Source organism: Pongo abelii, chromosome 3 (assembly GCF_028885655.2).
Source record: "Pongo abelii isolate AG06213 chromosome 3, NHGRI_mPonAbe1-v2.0_pri, whole genome shotgun sequence".
In the NCBI taxonomy this organism is placed as follows: Eukaryota; Metazoa; Chordata; class Mammalia; order Primates; family Hominidae; genus Pongo; species Pongo abelii.
In genome coordinates this window covers 205379180-205397764 of record NC_071988.2, presented here as the reverse complement: position 1 = coordinate 205397764, position 18585 = coordinate 205379180, and the positions used below count along the sequence as shown (strand labels likewise).

The 18585-nt window shown below is 44.1% G+C and overlaps 1 pseudogene; it reads left to right on the top strand.

Annotated features, from left to right (window-relative positions):
• Positions 1 to 25: 25 nt before the first annotated feature.
• LOC112133058 (putative uncharacterized protein WWC2-AS2) lies at positions 26 to 4113 on the top strand (annotated as a pseudogene).
• Positions 4114 to 18585: the final 14472 nt, after the last annotated feature.

Genomic DNA, 18585 nt, shown 5'->3' with positions numbered 1-18585 from the left:
GCCTCCGCAGGGCTCCTGGCCCTCGATGACCTAGGCTGAGACCGCGAGCCGCGCGGCGGAAAGCGGAGGAACTCCCGTCCGGCCCTGGAGCCGCCCGCGCCGCGCCCCGAGTCACCCGCCGCCCCTTCGCGTCCGGGAGCTCCAGCCGCGGGGCCCCGGAGGCTCCCGGTCCCTGGCCTCTCCTGCTGGGTTCGGGGTGGTTGGCCGTGGACTCGCCCCGACAACAGTCCCTTCCGTCCAGCCGCCCGCCCCAGGATGTCCCCCCACCGCAGCCCCGCCGTGGCCAGGAGGTGTGGGCGGCCACGCCGGAGAGACCCACGGCGGCGCCGGACGCCCGCCCTTCCTAGGCCCTGGCCCGGCCGGGGTGGGCCGGGACGTTCCCTGTTGCACAGGCATTTATTTATTCAGCAGCTACTACGTGCTGGCCGGCATTGCCGAGGGACCGGACGCCTGCCCCAGGCGGGACAATGCCGGGTGCAGCGCTGGCGGGGCCTGGACCCCAAGCTTCAGGGTCCCCAGCCCCTCAGTCAAAGGGGGCGCCTCCCAGGCCCTGGACTCTTCTCCAGCCGGGTCTACACCACCGTCCCCCGTCATCTTCTTCTGGGTTATTGAGCAGCTTCTTTTAAAATAGCAACACCGAGGAAGGCCCCGAAGCCCAGTCTTGCACCTCGTGGTGTGAAGTCGTTTAATCCTGCCCGCTAATGCGTAAGGACTTTCCACCGTGTGCAGGACTCGGCGCTGGGCAGGGGCTCTCGCAGGGTTTGAACCGACCTCCGCCTCCCCTGCGGGTTCACAGGCCGGCGAGGGAGTCGCGTGAAGGAGATTCGCTACTGCGCGAGGCTGGCCTGCGCGGCGTGGGCAGTAGCTGTCCCGGGCTGGGGACGGCTTTCGGCTCCCCAGGCCATCCCGTCGGGGCATCTGCGGCCAATCTCGAAGGTGGAGAGGCTCAGGGTTGGAACAGACTTCACGGAAGGGGTCCTAGAAGAGGAAAGGGGTCGTGTTTGCCCTTAGAGCAGTCTGGGCGTGAAGCGGAAACTTTAAACCACCAGAAACTCTGGAGAGCTTGGAGCACCTGGGAAGGAGCAACCAGAGTGGGCCGGAGGTAGGGAAGGAAGGCACCTACGGCGAATTCGCCCGCTTTGACCGCCTTTAGGGTGGCCGCTTGTGCAGCCAGCCTTCTGGAAGGTAGGCTTTGCGCTTGGTGAAGAGAAGCCCCCACCTCCGGATCTGTGTTCCGCCCCAGTCCATTAATCAGGAGGTGATCACACAAGTCAAGCTTCTCTAGTTCCCGGTGGAATGAGACGCCCTGGTGGGGTCTTAAGGTTGAACGTTTGAATACTGTAAAAAAGATGGGACCTGCCTACAATTAATCTCTCACACTACTGAGCGAATATGCGTTGTTTTGGACTTCCCTAAATTGGCCCAAATGCATAGCCAACACTTGCATTGTGGTGTACTAACATCATTCAGCACCAAACCAAACCATTCTTATTTAAACCTTGCTTCCTAGCTTATTTATTTCCCAAACAACTTGAAAACATTTGTTATACTAAAATGTCTACATCTTACTACTAAAAAAAAAAGTAACACACTTTGCTGCTGCCATAATTTTATGTCACTGAGATGAACTATTGTACAATACTTGTAATTTGTTAAACTTTCAGCTAAGGAGTTTTACCCAAATTCTAAAACCAGTGAGGGATCCAAAATAGCACGCAGCATTAAATGACGTTTATTGTTCCATAAATCTTCAGACTTCAAAAAGAAACGCTAAATAGACAAACAGAACTCTAAAGCAATTAAGAGACAAGCTCACTGCTTCTTCCCCACTGATTGGCAGGGAAACATTTGGTCATACAAAAGCCGTTAAAATGACAGAAAGGAGAGTTGTCACTCTCTAGCCTTTTTTTGTTCTGATCAAGTTTGAACTCTGCTGTTCGGAGTTCACACAATTTACGTAGTAACAGACCTTCAGAGAATTCCTAACGGTCAAGACAATGAAATTGCATTTATATCTGTAAAAGGAAAAGAAACATGAAGATTATCCCCATTTTAGAGGTGGACACATTTAGATTTGATTTGGGCTCCAGATGATCCTTGGCAAAGAAAGATGATGCAATCTGGTGTCCAGGACGCCATATTGCCCTAGCCTGGAACCGTGTTCTAGCCGCTGAAGGGCCAGTTCTGTGGTTTTCAAAATGTTCTTCTCTCCTAGCTTTACGTTTTCTCTCCAACGCTAAATCCGTGGGGATAAGCCGCCATAAGCAAAGCTCCCACTGTCAATGTCCTAATCTTGAGTGGCAGGAAAATTAGTAATATCCAAAATGGGAGTAGACAGTGAAAATTATTTTAAAAGATAATTCTATTATGTACAAATTTAAAAGATATCAGGTGGGCCGGGCGTGGTGGTTCACGCCTATAATCTCAGCACTTTGGGAGGCTGAGGTGGGCGGATCACCTGAGGTCAGGGGTTCGAGACTAGCCCAGCCAACATGGCAAAACCCCGTCTGTGCTAAAAAATACAAAAATTAGTCAGGTGTGGTGGCAGGCAGCTGTAATCCCAGCTACTCGGGAGGCTGAGGCAGGAGAATCGCTTGAACCTGGGAGGCGGAGGTTGCAGTGGGCCGAGATCCTGCCACTGCACTCCAGCCTGGGCAACAGAGCAAGACTCCATCTCAAAAAAATAAAATAAAAATAAAATATATCAAGCACACCTGTAGTCCCAGCTGCTCAGGAGGCTGAGGCAAGAAGATCAGGAGTTCAAGGCACTATATCAAGCACACCTGTAGTCCCAGCTGCTCAGGAGGCTGAGGCAAGATCACTTGAGGCCAGGAGTTCAAGGCACTATAACCGTGCCTTTGAATAGCCACTGCACTCCAGCCTAGGCAACATAAGGAGACCCCACCTCTTAAAAAAAATGTTTACATGTAAACACACACACACAGACACACACCTTTAATCCAGCAATCCCAGTACAATTATTTTCCTGTGACATTAGAGTTGCTCAAGATATGCAAGGATATTCACTGCAGCGTATTTGATAATAACAAAACCAGAAAAACCACCAGTAGCCATCGGTTAAGGGACTAATTAAATAAATTATGAATTATCCATAGTTAGCAAGCATTTTAAAAGCATTAGATAAACATATATGTGCTAGTAAGGAGAGATCTCCAGTATATGTTCAGTGAAAAAAAGCAAGGTGCAAAAAGACACTTGGCTGGCTAAGTTCAGTGGCGTTACAATCCAGTCAGTTCTGGAGATGGGGCCAATCATAAAATGTAAAGAACACAGCCTCCTGTACACTTCCTTGCTGTCAAAGGAAGAACACAGATAGTAAAGGAAGGAAATTCTTATAGCGGATTAGTGCTGTCAGGGAGATCCATCAAAGAAGTATCATGAGGTAAATAATCATTAAAGAAAAAGGATGGGGAGAGATGAGCATAGACATGAGGCCAAAATGGACAGGCGTGGTGGGGAATGTTTGAGGAAAGAAATGGGTGTGCGAAGTTCAAAGATGAAGCTAGCATGAAAGAGCCCAAGACTGGCTGGAGCCGTCCAGTTAGGAGGCTGTTGTGATAGTATAGGTATGAGACAGATAAGGTCTGGATCAGAAATAAGGCAATGAGGGATGAAAAGAAATGGTTTGGCAAGAATTTGCGACTGATTAGATTAAGAAAAGAGAGGCAAATAGGCTAGAAGGAGGAATCTGAGGTGATTCCAAGATTTTAGACTGTCGAAGAGCTGGAAAAAAAGAGGAAGTCCAAAGGGGGATCTGAGATGCAGTTGACTTTAGAAATTAGAGATACCCAACAGAAAGTTAAAGGTCAGGACTGAAGCTCGAAGCAAAGGTCAGGACTGCAAATATATGGCTGAATGTCTATCACATAAAAGTCTGTAGAGAACTGAGTACACAGGAGTGAACCTTGGGAGGGAAACATCAGTGCAAGTCAAATAGAATTAAGTAAGCCAACTATAATCCTATTTTTGGCCTCCCATAATTTGATATAATTTTATTTCTTTGTACAATGTGGTCTACATTTTCAGTTATGTGTGTAATAATTAGTTGTTAGTGTATAAACCATCTTCACTATGCTAGTGAGTCAGCTCTGTGTAGGACAAGATGAACTGGTTTTCAATATTTTAATATCCCTTGTTTCTTCAAGGAGATCAGGGATTATACACATTTCAAATTCTAAATAAAAGAATGTTCTTTATTTCTTAAACTAGTGGCATTTTTTTTTCTTGGCAACCGAACTGGTTAAAACAAATATCTCTAATTATTGTGATTAGGTAACCCCAAGCCACAATTCTAAATTTTATTGTCTAGACAGTCCTTAAGAAGAAAGGCATGTGATCTTTAAAAATTCCCAGTGCTGGCCAGGCGCAGTGGCTCACTCCTGTAATCCCAGCACTTCAGGAGGCTGAGGCGGGTAGATCATTTGAGGTCAGGAATTCGAGACTAGCCTGGCCAACATAGTGAAACCCCATCTCTACTAAAAATACAAAAATTAGCCAGGTGTGGTGGCGCGTGCCTGTAATCCCAGCTATTCGAGAGGCTGAGGCAGGAGAATTGCTTGAGCCTGGGAGGCGGATGTTGCGGTGAGCCGAGATTGCACCACTGCACTCCAGTCTGGGCAACAGAGTGAGACCCTGTCTCAAAAAAAAAAAAAAAAAAAGAAAAAAAGAAAAAAAATTCCCAGAGCTGGGTCAAACCAGAATCCTTGATTACCATAACCACTTCCCTTGCAGTTAATGATTACACCAACACCTTAGGCAAAAAGTCATTCCCGTTTAATAATAAGCAACATCAAACAGATTCTGTTTTACCTTATTTACTGCAGGTAGGAGACCGACATTGGGCAAATTTTGTGGTTGCTAAAAAAAAAAAAAATGAACATTTAAAATATCTGTCTCATTAGTGAAAAGAAGCAGAAGCTCAAATACCACGTTTTCATACATATGAGGGTCTCAGAGGGCACCTCTTGTATTCTCTGTAGGGTAGGGCTTTAGGGTGAATAATTCATGTACATTTTTTTCTTTTTTTTTAATTATATAAAAAATAGAGATGGGGATCTCACTATGTTGCCCAGGCTGGTCTCGAACTTCTTGCCTCAAGCAATCCTCCTATCTCAGCCTCCCAAAGTGCTGGGATAACAGCATGAGCCACCGCACCTCGCTTACATTATTTCTTATGTAACGAAATAATATGAGATTCTATTTTCCTTTTACCATCTTTAATTTGCATCCTTTTTTTCTGTTCCAACTTTATAGTCTGAAAAATACCTTCTTTAAAAGACAGGATTGGGCCAGTCACGGTGGCTCATGCCTGTAATCCCAGCACTTTGGAAGGCCAAGGTGGGAGGATCACTTGAGCTCACGAGTTCAAGTCCAGCCTGGGCAAGAGGGTGAAACCTCATCTCTACTAAAAATACAAAAATTAGCCAGGTGTGGTGGCGGGCTCATGTAGTTCCAGCTACTCCAGAGGCTGAGGCAGGAGAATGGTGTGAACCCAGGAGGCGGAGCTTGCAGTGAGCCGAGATCACGCCACTGCACTCCAGCCTGGGCAATAGAGTGAGACTCTGTCTCAAAAATAAATAAATAAAAATAAAAAAAAAAAAATAAGAAATCTGACCTACATATTTCTTGAGACACATCCAAGAGAGTTAGACTCTAACTTTTTCATTTGAAAAATGTGAAAATTGTTGACAATTTGAAACAATAATAAAATGAGTACCTATGTATCTGTGTTCCAGATTCACCAGGAGAGATTGCCATTTTACCACATTGCTTTAATTTCTCTCTATGGAGATGTAGGTTTTTTTGCTCAACAATTTGAAAATAAATTATAGACATCATGACACCTGACTTCTAAATACTTCAATACTGAAACTAAGGCCATTCTCCTATATAACCGTAATTTTTTTTTTTTTTTTAGACGTAGTCTCACTCTGTTACCCAGGCTGGAGTGCAATGGCATGATCTTGGCTCACTGCAATCTCTGCCTCCTGGGTTCAAGCGATTCTCCTGCCTCAGCTTCCTGAGGAGCTAGAATTACAGGTGCCCGCCACTACGCCCAGCTAATTTTTGTATTTTTAGTAGATACAGGGTTTCACCATAATGGCCAGGCTGGTCTCAAACTCCTGACCTCAGATGATCCACCCACCTCAGCCTCCCAAAGTGCTGGGATTACAAGCGTGAGCAACCATGCCCAGCCTATAACTATAATATTATCAAACCTAAGAAATTAAAATTGATACAGTAAATATTATCTAGTATACAGCTGAATATGGTTTGGATTTGTGTCCCTGCCCGTATCTGATGTTGAATTGCAATTCCCAGGAGCTGGGGCCTGGTAGGAGATGATTGGATCATGGGGGCGCGTTTTCCCTGAGTACTGTTCTGGTGATAGTGAGTGAGCTGTCGTCATGAGATCTGGTCGTGTAAAGGTGTGTGGCACCCCTCCCTTCTCCCTCTCTTCTGTTCTGGCCACGTAAGACATGCCTGCCTCCCCTTTACATTTTTCCATAATCAATAAGTTTCCTGAGGCCTCCCCAGCCATGCTTCCTATATAGCCTGCAGAACCATGAGCCAATTAAACCTGTTTGCTTTATAAATTACTCAGGCTATATATTCTTTATAGCAGTATGATAACAGACTAATATATAGCTCATATTAAAATCTCCTCCGTTGCCTCAAGACACCCCCTGTAGCTATTTTTTGTCTGTTTGTGTAAAACAGGATCTGGGCAAGTTCATCACATTAAGCTTGGTTGTCATATCTCTTTAGTCTCCTTTAATCTTGATCATTCACCTCCTTAAAAAAAAAATCTTTCATGACAACGACATAGAATCTAGGCCAATATCCCACAATTTGGTTTTAGAGTATTTCCTCATTAGATTCAGGTTCGAATTTTTGTTAAGAAAACTTTATGGTGAGGTTGTATATTTCTCCCTTCATCACATTAAAAAGTACGTAATGTCAGTTTTGTCTCATCATTGGTGATACTAAATTTGATCATTAAGTAGTACCTGACAGGTGTATCTGACACCATTTTAAAGGCGTCTTTTCCCTCTGCAATTAATAACTGTCTGTGGGGATGATCCTGTAAAACTATGAATATCCTCTTCCTCATCAAATCTTTCATTCATTGGATTTGACATCCATTGAAGATCCATGCTTGAATTAATTATTACATTGATAGCTCCAAAACGGCAGGATTTCTTCTACATTTATGAGCCAGCATCTTTATGTGGGGAGACTTTTCCTATCCCTTCCTGCCATTATTACTATTTTTTTTAATCATTGGGGGCACTGGGCATGGTGGCTCATGCCTGTAATCCCAGCACTTCGGGAAGCTGAGGTGGGTGGATCACTTGAGGTCAGGAGTTTGAGGCCAGCCTGGCCAACATGAAGAAACCCCATCTTTACTAAAAATACAAAAATTAGCAGGATGTGGTGGTGCATGCCCATAATCCCAGCCACTCGGGAGGCTGAGGCAGGAGAATTGCTTGAACCCGGCAGTGGAGGTTGCAGTGATCTGAGATCATGCCACTGCACTCCAGCCTGGGCGACAGAGTGAGACTCTTGTCTCAAAACAAAAGAATCATTAGGGGCTTGTCTTAGCTTGGACTGACATAACAAAATACTGTTGACTGGGTGGCCTAAAAAGCAGAAATTTATGTTCTTGAAGTTCTGGAGACTGGGAAGCCCAAGACTGAGGTGCTGGCAGATTTAGTTCCTGTGAGGGCTCATTTCCTGGCTTTTAGACAGCCGCCTTCTCATTGTGTCTTCACATGACACAAAGAAAAAGAAAGCTCTCTGGTGTCTTCTCTTGTAAGGATACTAATCCTATTAGATCAGGGCCCCACCGTTATGACCTCATTCACCCTTAATTACTTCCTTATTCCAAATACAACCACACTGGGAGGTTATGGCTTCAACATATAAATTGCAGGGGATGGCACACAATTCAGTCCACAGCAGGACTCATGGATTATTTTTTTATTTAGTGTGTTATACTCTATTGCCATCATTTAAAAAATTCTCATAAAATGTGCATCACAAAATTATTTTTTAAACCATTTTTAAGTGTACAATTCAGGAGCATTAAGTACATTCACACTGTTGTACAATGATCATCATCATCCATTTCCAGAACTTTTTCATCTTCTGCAACTGAAACTCTATACCTATCAATACTAACTGCATTCCTCTCTCTCCCCAGCTCCTGAAAACTACACTATCACTGTTTAATAATGCTCAAATGGTCTTAGATTTGGCCAGTGGGAACTCCTTTGGCCACAAGCTGGCTCCTATGTCCTTTAACATGGCTCCCACATTCTTTGAGCACTTCCTTGTCTTCTGACATGAGAAGATGTTCTGGCTGTCTTATGATTTCCCTGTTCCAGAGCTGGAGTAGGTCATCTCTCCAAGGGCCCCAGTTCCCTTTAGTGGGAAAAGGTATTTAGATCTGGGCTTCCAGAACTCATTGCTATTGGAGTGTCACCCTCTTAGTAGACAGAGTTTAGACCTGTCTAGGTACATAGTATCTGTCTACCTATTGAAAACCACAAGTTCATGCCAAATTCCTTCCATTCAAATCCAACATCTCGGCATTCATTCTAGTTTTGTTTCTGATGTGGTTTGGCTCATCTTGAATTGTAATTCCCACATCTCATCTTGAATTGTAATTCCCACAATTCCCATGTGTCATGGAAGGAACCTGGTGGGAGGTGATTGAATTATGGGGGCAGGTCTTCCCTGTACTGTTCTTATGATAGTGAATGAGTCTCACAAGATCTGATGGCTTTAAAAACAAGAGTTTCCCTGCACAAGCTCTCTTCCTTTGTCTGCCACCATGTGACATGTGCCTTTCACCTTATGCCATGATTGTGAGGCCTCCCCAGCCAGGTGGAACTGTAAGTTCAATAAGCCTCTTCCTTTTGTAAATTGCCCAGTCTTGGGTACGTCTTTATCAGCAGCATTTAAACAAAGTAGTACAGTTTCCCTTCCGTATTCAGAACTCCCTTCTACAACAGTGAGAAACCTGACTCTCGTTAAATTTAAAATACTTATGTATTTAGTCAACACCCTGAACATAGCCAATCTCCTGAGGCTGCCACTGCCCCCTCCCCAAGGAGATGCCCTTCTTGTGCCCTCAGGCCTCCATACCTCACACCTGGCCGACCCCCTCTTACCCTCGGTGGGCTCCCATACCTTGTGCAGGCCACCCCCTTGCACAGGCACCCTCTCTTAGCACCCATACCGGGGACCCCTGTCCTCTCATATACATGATCTCCTCATCTTCTGGGGCTCTGACACCCCACACAGCTACAAGGTACACTCCTCTATGGGGACACCATCTTCACCCTGCTTGTCTTACTCCCCATCCCTGTGGACATTTTTCAGATCCCTCTTGGGCTCTAATACCCCATGCCCAGCTGCCCCTCTGTGTAGCCCTTTTTGCCCTGTGCTATGGTTTAAATGTCCCCTCCAAAACTCATGTCAATGGTACTGAGATGGGCCCTTTAAGAAGTGATTAGGTCATGAGGGCCCTGCTCCATGAATGAATTAATGCCGTTGTAGTCAGGGTGGGTTAATTATCATGGGATTTCAGCCCAGTTTCCCTCTGTCTCCTGTGCATGCTTCCTTGTGATGCCATATATTCTGCCATATGATGATGCAGCGGGAAGGCCCTTATCAGATGCAGCCTCCCAATCTTGGACTTTCCAGCCTCCAGAACTATGAGCCAAATAAGTTTTTGTTCATTATAAATTATCCAGACTGGGTGCAGTGGCTCACGTCTGTAATCTCACTACTTTGGGAGGCTGAGGTGGAAGGATCCCAGGAGTTTGCGACCAGCCTGGGCAACATAGTGAGACCTCTTCTCCATAAAAAATAAAAAATTAGGCCGAGTGCGGTTAATTACGCCTGTAATCCCAGCACTTTGGGAGGCCAAGGCAGGCGGATCACGAGGTCAGGAGATCGAGACTATCCTGGCTAACACGGTGAAACCCCGTCTCTACTAAAAATACAAAAAAAATTAGCTGGGCATGGTGGCGGACGCCTGTAGTCCCAGCTATCCAGGAGGCTGAGGCAGGAGAATGGCGTGAACCCAGGAGGCGGAGCTTGCAGTGAGCTGGGATCATGCCACTGCACTCCAGCCTGGGGGACAGAGCGAGACTCCGTCTCAAAAAATAAAAAAAATAAAAATAAAAAATTAGCTGGGCATGTTGGCGAACACCTACAGTCCCAGCTATTCAGGAAGCTGAAGTAGGAAGATCGCTTGAGCTCAGGACTCTCCCTCTGCTTCCCTTTGTTAGGGAAGCATTTCTTACAAATTAGTGAACATAAGCTTCTCTTTTAGTTTAGTTTTTTTTTTTTTTTAGACAGGGTCTCACTGTATCATCCAGGCTGGAGAGCAGTGACGTGATCATTGCTCACTGTATCCTCAAACTCCTGGGCTCAAGTGATCCTCCTGCCTCAGCCTCCAGAGAAGCTGGGACTACAAGCATGTGCCACCATGCCTGGCTAATATTTCTTATTAAAAAAAACGGGGTCTTATTATGTTGACCAGGTTGGTCTCAAATTCCTGACCTCAAGTGATTCTCCCACCTCGACTTCTCAAAGGGCTGAGATAATAATGATGAGCCACCACACCCAGCCAGAATTTCTTGATGAGCTTGTTAAAATGCAGAATGCCAGGTCCCACTCCCAGAGATTCTAGTTCAGTTGAACTGAGACATTGAAATCTACATCCTCAGCAGGACCCCTGGGTGGTTCTGATTCAAGTGGTCTGAATGAAAACTCTAAGAAATATTTTCTTCTGGAATTACCGGATCAAAGGATAAGCACATTTAATATTTTGATACATATTGCCCAACTGTCTGCCCAAAAGATTGTACCAATTTATAGTCCACCAGAAATGCATCGCAATGCATTGTCCCAAACCTTTTGATATATTCCCACTGTACTTCCGTAATGCCCTATAGAAATAGATGCTTAACGAACATTGGAGAGGTAGATTGTCTTTCCTCTGGGCCTCAGTTTTCTCATATTAATCAGGATCTGGATTAAATCAGTTTTTCGGAATTTGCCTGATGAGCATTACTTGGAACTCTTGTTTAAAATTTTGATTCAGGCCAGGCACAGTGGCTCACACTTGCAATCCCAGCATTTTGTGAGGCCGAGGAAGGTGTATCACTTGAGCCCAAGAGCTTGAGACCAGCCTGGGCAACATGGTGATACCCTGTCTCTAAAAAAAATACAAAAATTAGCCAGGGGTGGGAACATGCACCTGTGGTTCCAGCTATTTGAGAGGCTGAGGTGGGAGTATCACTTGAGCTCAGGGGGTTGAGGCTGCAGTGAGCTGTGATCATACCACTGCACTCCTAGGCATGGGCAACAGAAACAGACCCTGCCTCAAAATAAATACATAAAAATAAAATTCTGATTCATGGCCAGGCACAGTGGCTCACACCTGTAATCCCACACTTTGGGAGGCTGAGGCAAGAGGATTGCTTCAGGTCAGGAGTTTAAGACCAGCCTGGGCAACAAGGAAAGACCCCTTCTCTAAAAAATGAAATAAAATAAGGCCGGGCGTGGTGGCTCACATCTGTAATCCTAGCACTTTGGGAGGCTGAGGCGGGTGGATCAAGAGGTCAGGAGTTCGAGACCAGCCTGACCAATATAGTGAAACCCCGTCTCTATTAAAAATACAAAAATTAGCCGGGTGTGGTGGCGGGCGCCTATAGTCCCAGCTACTCGGGAGGCTGAGGCAGGAGAATGGCGTGAACCTGGGAGGCAGAGGTTGCAGTGAGCCAAGTCGCGCCACTGCACTCCAGCCTGGGCGACAGAGCGAGACTCCATCTCAAAAAATAAATAAATAAAATGAAATAAAATAAAATTCTTATTCCCAGGCTCAGATTTATTATCTCAGACTCTCCAGGGGAAGGAGTGAGAGTCTTTGTGTTTAACAATGACCTTGAGCTTCTCTTGAGCAAGTTCCACATTACTCCTTTGATTAAATGAGTTTTATACATTCAATGTATAAAAAACTGTCCTGATTGACTCTGAATATTCTCTTCCATTCTACAATATTTTGATTTTGCCCAACTATACAAACTTTATTTAATTATGGACCAATAGCCATGAAACTTTAAAGAAAATAGTGCAGGCTGGATACAGACAAATAGAGTAGCTATAACACTCAAATGACATATGTGTGAATGATAGATTCAGAACATAACTTTTGTACCTTTGTCAAGGCTGTTTCAGATATTTTTACTCTTTACTTTTTTTTTTTTTTTTTTTTGAGACTGTTTCTCTCTGTCACCCAGGCTAGAGTACAGTGGCGTGATCTCGGCTCACTGCAACCTCCACTTCTTGCGCTCATGAGATCCTCCCACTTCAGGCTCCCAAGTAGCTGGGACTACAGGTGCAGGCTACGACACCTGGCTACATTTTGTTTTTATTTATTTATTTATTTATTTTTATTTTTTGGTAGAAATGGGGTCTCGCCATGTTGCCCAGACTGGTCTCAAACTTCTGGGCTAAAGTGATCCTCCCACCTTCGCCTCCCAAAGTGCTGAGATTACAGGCGTGAGCCGCTGAGCCTGCTCTATTTTTCTTTATGTATTATATTGATTTAGAAATAATATATACAAACACTCTTAAAATGTTAAGTTGTCAGGCCCCTGTTGGCTGTTGATATTTCAGTCAAATAAATCTTCTGGTGTAAACTTTTTTCTAAAGTTAATTCTTGAGCACGTACCATGAGACAGGCACTGCTCTGAAGTGTTTACTTGTGTAAACTTCTTCAATTCTCCCTTCAGCCTTATGGGACATTAATTATTATGACTCTTTTTTGAGAGGAGAAGAAACTGAGGCACAGATAGTTTAACTCATTTACTGAAGATCACACAGCTATTAAATGACAATGCTGGGATGCAACCCAAGGGACGGACTTCAGTGTCTGTGTTCCTAGCCGTATTGTCGTGGAGCAGTGGTTAATATGCACGATTATGAAGAGGGCACATTGTTTCCTTACTTTCTGTCTCCATTCAAAACCTAGTGATTATTTTTGGCAAAAGTTTAGGTAGACCTGAGTCAGGGTTCTCACTAACACAGAAAGAAAGTACAAATAAGCGGCCGGGCGCGGTGGCTCACGCCTGTAATCCCAGCACTTTGGGAGGCCGAGGCGGGCGGATCACGAGGTCAGGAGATCGAGACCATCCTGGCTAACACAGTGAAACCCCGTCTCTACTAAAAATACAAAAAATTAGCTGGGCGTGGTGGCGGGCACCTGTAGTCCCAGCTACTCAGGAGGCTGAGGCAGGAGAATGGCGTGAACCCTGGGGGCAGAGTCTGCAGTGAGCCGAGATCGCGCCACTGCACTCCAGCCTGGGTGACAGCGAGACTCTGTCTCAAAAAAAAAAAAAGTACAAATAAGCAAGGGGGAAGTCTAGAATGAATCCTGTTATACAGGATTAGGTTGGAGACATGGGTATGAACTCATGCATGGATGGATAAATAGATAGATAGATAGATAGACAGATAGATAGACAGAAATGAGATATGTGTATGTGTGCTTGGCTTAGCATAGACAGATGAGTTTCTGAGCTTGTGTCCCTAGAAGGTTTAGAAGCAATGCCACTCCATTCATAAGGAGGATACCCAGCACCCAGATCTTGGTTGCTAAATACCATTCTCTAATAAAAGAAATCAGGGGTCCTTGGAAAAACGGCTGATTTGATTCTAGAGATAGAGCAGGGAAAATACAAGGTGAGCCTGGGAATTTTGCAGGCTCAGAGTAAGGAAGTGCCCAAGAAACAAAACAAGGAGGGTGCATCAAAGGCACACAGGAGTCATCTTTAAAAAGTCTATAATGATCAAAGCTGACACAATTTTGAGCAACAAAATAAATACACAGAATTGGGTTATGTATTAATCAGGGTTCTCTAGAGGGACAGGACTGATAGGATAGATGTATATATAAAGGGGAGTTTATTAAGGAGTATTAACTCACATAGTTACAAGGCGAAGCCCCACAATAGGCCATCTGCAAGCTGAGGAGCAAGGAAGCCAGTTGGAGTCCCAAAACCTCAAAAGTAGAGAAGCCGACAGTGCAGCCTTCAGTCTGTGGCTGAAGGCCTGAGAGCCCCTGGCAAATCACTGGTGTAGGTCAAAGAGTCCAAAAGCTGAAGAACTTGGAGTCTGATGTTTGAGGGTGGGAAGCATCCAGCACGGAAAAAAGATGAAGGCTGGAAGACTCAGCCAGTCAAGTCCTCCCACCTTCTCCTGCCTGCTTTATTCTAGCAGTGCTGGCAGCTGATCAGATGGTGCGCACACAGATAGAGGGTGGGTCTGCCTCTCCTAGTCCACTGACTCAAATGTTAATCTCCTTTGGCAACACGCTCACAGACACACCCAGAAACAATACTTTGCATCCCTCAATCCAATCAAGTTGACACTCAATAATAACCGTCACAGATTATAACGCAAAACAAAATAAATGTACACGAGTCCAAACGCATTATGTAAATGAATGAATAAATAAATAAATGGGGAGAAGGGACAAATCTTCCTCACATAATTCTAAATGATACATGTAGATACTTCTCCCTCCATGAAACAAAGCCTAATCCCTTCCCTCTTGGGTGTGGGCTGGAGTTAATGACCCATTTTTTAAAAATAGAGTAGGAGCCGGGCTCGGTGGCTCATGCCTGGAATCCCAGCACTTAGGGAGGCAGTATTTTCAGAAGGAAGGCCTCACTTTGGGAAGCTGAGGCAGGCGGATCATCTGAGGTCAGGAGTTCGAGACCAGCCTGGCCAACATGGTGAAACCTTGTCTCTACTAAAAATACAAAAATTAGTTGGGCATGGTGGCAGGCGCCTGTAATCCCAGCTACTCGGGAAGCTGAGGCAGGAGAATTGCTTGAACCTGGGAGGCAGAGATGACAGTGAGCCAAGATTGCACCATTGCACTCCAGCCTGGGTGACAAGAGGGAAACTCCATCTCAATAAAAAAAAAAAAAAAAAATAGAGTAGGGAAAAATAGTAACTTTACAGTGGAGTAATCTGGCAAACACTACCTAATTAAGCAATGAGGTTGATATTACTAGTGATATGTCATGTTGGTAGCATGTACCCCTGGTATGATGTGATGAGAAGGGCATTCCATCCTGATATAGGCTTCCCCCCAAATCCCTAACTCCAGCCTAATCCTCAGAAAACATTAGACAAACCCAGAGTGAGGAACATTCTGTAAAACAAGTCATGGAAGACAAGGAAAGACTGAGAAAACGGTCACAGAACAGAGCAGACTAAGGAGATATGATGACTAAATGCTTTTTGGATTGCATGCTAAAACAGAAGTCATTGATGAAATCCAAATACAGCGTGGAGTTTAGTAAACAGTAATGTACCAATGTTAATTTCTTACTTTGACAAATGTACCATAGATTCGTAAGATTTTAGCATTAGGGAAGACTGGAGAAAGTGTGCATGTGAATGGTTCATCCTACAACTTTTCTATAAGTCCAGAATATTCCAAAGTGAAGACGTAACTAACAGAAAAATAGCTTAGGTAGAGCTAAGACAAATGCTTTTTTTTCTTTTTTTGAGACAGACTCTCGCTCTGTCACCCAGGCTGGAGTGCAGTGGCACGATCTCGGCTCACTGCAACCTCTGCCTCCCAGGTTTAAGCGATTCTCCTGCCTCAGTCTCCAGAGTAGCTGGGATTACATGTGTGCACTACTATGCCGGGCTAATTTTTGTATTTTTAGTAGACACAGGGTTTCAACATTTTGGCCACCTGCCTCAGCCTCCCAAAGTGTTGGGATTATAGGCGTGAGCCACCATGAGCGGCTTTTTTTTTTTTTTTTTTTTGAGACAGGGTCTTGCTCTGACACTCAGGCTAAAGTGCAGTGGTGCGATCTCAGGTGACTGCAGCCTCAACTCTCAACCTCCTGGGCTCAAGCGATCCTCCCACCTCAGCCTCTTGAGTAGCTAGGACTACAGACATGTGCCGCCACACCCAGCTAATTTTTGAGTTTTTTTTTGTAGAGATGGGGTCTCCCCATGTTGCTTAGGCTGGTCTCAAACTCCTGGGCCAGGTGCTGGGATTACAGGTGTGAGCCACTGTGCCCAGCCAGCAACAACTGCTTTTCTGTAAGATCAAATATCATATGGAACAAGAAATCAAATGATGTGAAATACCCCTTTCTAAAGATATTGTTGTTTTTTGTTTTTGTTTTGTTGTTGTTGTTGAGACAGGCTCTCACTCTGTCCCTTAGACTGGAGTGCAGTGGCACGATCTTAGCTTACTGTTGCCTCAAATTCCTGACCTCAAATGATCTCCCACCTCAGCCTCCCAAAGCTCTGTAATTACAGGTGTGAGTTACCTCACCTGGCCCTGGCAATATCTTGAAATGTGCAAAGGCAATCATTATTTTTTATAGCAGGTAGGTTGGTCTGCTACTAGGGGAGGAGGCTGCATCATTTGCTGTCTTGAGATTTCTTCCAGATCTATGATTCCAACTTCATAGGAATTTGATTTAATTCAATTTATGTGGCCGGGTGCGGTGGCTCACACTTGTAATCCCAGCACTTTGGGAGGCCGAGACAGGCGGATCACAAGGTCAAGAGATCGAGACCATCCTGGCTAACACAATGAAACCCCGTCTCTACTAAAAATACAAAAAAATTAGCCAGGAGTGGTGGTGGGCGCCTATAGTCCTAGCTCCTTGGGAGGCTGAGGCAGGAGAATGGCGTGAACCCAGAAGGCAGAGGTTGCAGTGAGTCAAGATCATGCCACTACACTCCAGCCTGGGCAACAGAGCGAGACTCCGTCTCAAAAGAAAAAAAAAAAAAATTCAGTTTATGCAACAGTGGCTAGTAATCTATGAATGCTAAGAAATATATGTCATATAGACTATTCTGAAATAGAGTATACTTAGTAATAATAACCTTTATTGTATTATATAATCAAATCTCATGAAATTACACTTTTTGGTACAAATAAGAGTAATGAAAAAAATTTTAACACACATAAAAATCTTTTACTAGTACTGATTCTAAATAATTTTGCTTGCTTTTCTAGTTTATTTGGACTAACAATGTCTTTTAAACATCCAACATTCTTGAGTGGCTGTTTTGCATAAGACATTTTGTAGTATGTTAGTTGAACTGGTGAGAGTCATGGATTAAATGCTAAAAAAGATAATCATAAATACTACATTCACTGAATTATTTCAGATATAAAAACGAGGTGCATATAAATGCCTATTTAAGTATGTAACACAACACATCTGTGTACTATCCTCAGATAAAAGTCTTTTGTTTGTTCTTAAAAGTTCAGTATGATGTAGAGGAAATAAAGTCCAAGCGTTCAGACAGCCAAATAGCAGATGAAACAGATGGACTCTGACCAGCCGTAAAGGCCAGAAAATTCTCCTATTTGGCTCATATTGTAACAGGCATGAAAAGACCATTTTTCTGCCATTGATTATGATTTGCATAGCTGTATGCTTTTTCATTCTTATATACAGACCCATTAAAGTCTATATTGTGAATTGCAGAATAATAACTTATAAACACTTAAAATAAATATGAGAGACTGAGCACCATAATTAATTTGTGCTCGATGCCCAGAGAAGTCACACATTAAGATGTTCTTGACTGAGACATATACACTAGAGCCACATATTAGCCAAACCTCTTGGTGGATTTCTGTTCAACTCAATGAAGGCAGACAAATGTACCACAGCACTAATATTGATTCATACTGAACCATAGAAAGATTGTCCAACTAAAATGATTTTGTAGGCCAGTATACACAAGACAATATACATGTGTGTTTGCAAGCATGCAGTTAAAAGGCATAGCCATCTGATCACTGTTAGCTTTTAAACAATCTGGCCAGTGTTTGATTTTTTAGTGCAACAGCTACAAAGTTCACTTCAGCGTTTTGCTCTGGTTACTCAATGCAAAACAAAAAAAAAAGTGTTGACAGGAGATGTGGTAGAGATACAACAGGGTCTTTTCCTTTTGGCAGAGGACATTCTTGGACTGTTTTGAAAAGTCCAAGGTGCAAGCTGGAAGACTCTTCTTACAAAGCTGCAAAGGGGTGAGACAGCCTCCTACCTGTCAGCCTAGTTGAGCTTTTGGTTCCATTTAAGGGTTCCTGGGATGTGAATGTCTTTGCTACCCTGGCTTCACTGGGAATCAGTAACTCCCCTGCCTGAATGTCTCTGCAAGTGTCCAGAACCAGGACCCTTCACGTGCAGGTATAAAGAGCTGTTGAACTATGAAGAATAGGAATGGGTGGAACCCTGAATCCCACAACCCTGGTACATGGAAAGATGCAGCTAGAGAGCTTAACTATTATTCCAGAATCTACAGAATTCTCTCCCTTCTCACTTCTTTTTCTTTGAATGACACGGAGACAGCAATATCCCCAGGCATAAATTTGGAGATATGTATAAATGTGTGTGTTGTATTCCTTTTTCTCATTTCTCTTCTGGTTGTATTTCTTCTAGTGTATGTGTGCCCCACAACTTTTCTTAGAAGCACTGGGTGAAA